Source organism: Geospiza fortis, unplaced genomic scaffold, assembly GCF_000277835.1.
Source record: "Geospiza fortis unplaced genomic scaffold, GeoFor_1.0 scaffold406, whole genome shotgun sequence".
Classification (NCBI taxonomy): domain Eukaryota; kingdom Metazoa; phylum Chordata; class Aves; order Passeriformes; family Thraupidae; genus Geospiza; species Geospiza fortis.
The window spans coordinates 54627-55246 of record NW_005054697.1 but is presented as its reverse complement, the minus strand read 5'-3'; positions in this window follow the sequence as shown (position 1 = coordinate 55246).

Sequence of the window (620 nt, the reverse complement as noted above, 5' to 3'; positions counted from 1 at the left end):
GCTGGGCCCTCCCCGGCCCCGGCAAGGCCCCCCCGCTGCCCCCCGGGGGCTACATCAACACCTTCGGGGGCTGGTACCAGCCCCACCCGCAGGACGCCATCCCCAGGGCCCCCATGATGTGACACTGCCGCCGCTCCAGCGCCGCCGCATCCGGAGGGACACGGAGGGACAATGAGGGACACGGAGGGACACCGAGGGACACCGAGGGACACCGGGGGGGACGCTCTGCCGCTGCCCCCCTCGGGGGACTGGGAGCCCAGCGAAGCCCTGGGGGAACCCAGCGAATGGAGGAGGAGGAGGAAGGAGAGGAGGAAGAAGGTGACAAGGATGGGCAGGGATGTCCTGCTCGGTCACGCTCTGCAGTGACCCCGCGCCCTGTGCGCCGTCCCAGCGGGACAGGACTCGGCCCAGGGTCCCCCCAAATCATGGACAGGGGGCAGGGGGACCCCAGGAGGGGCTGGGGAGTCCCGTCCCCCCCTCGGCCTGGATTTATTTATAAACTCTGTGGGGTATTGGTTGTGCCCCGTTTATAAACAGGCTGAGCATCTGTCGGTTCTGCTCCTCCGCACTTTGGGGTGCCCCTGCTTTGGGGGAGACGCTTCCATGCAGAACCTCACGCT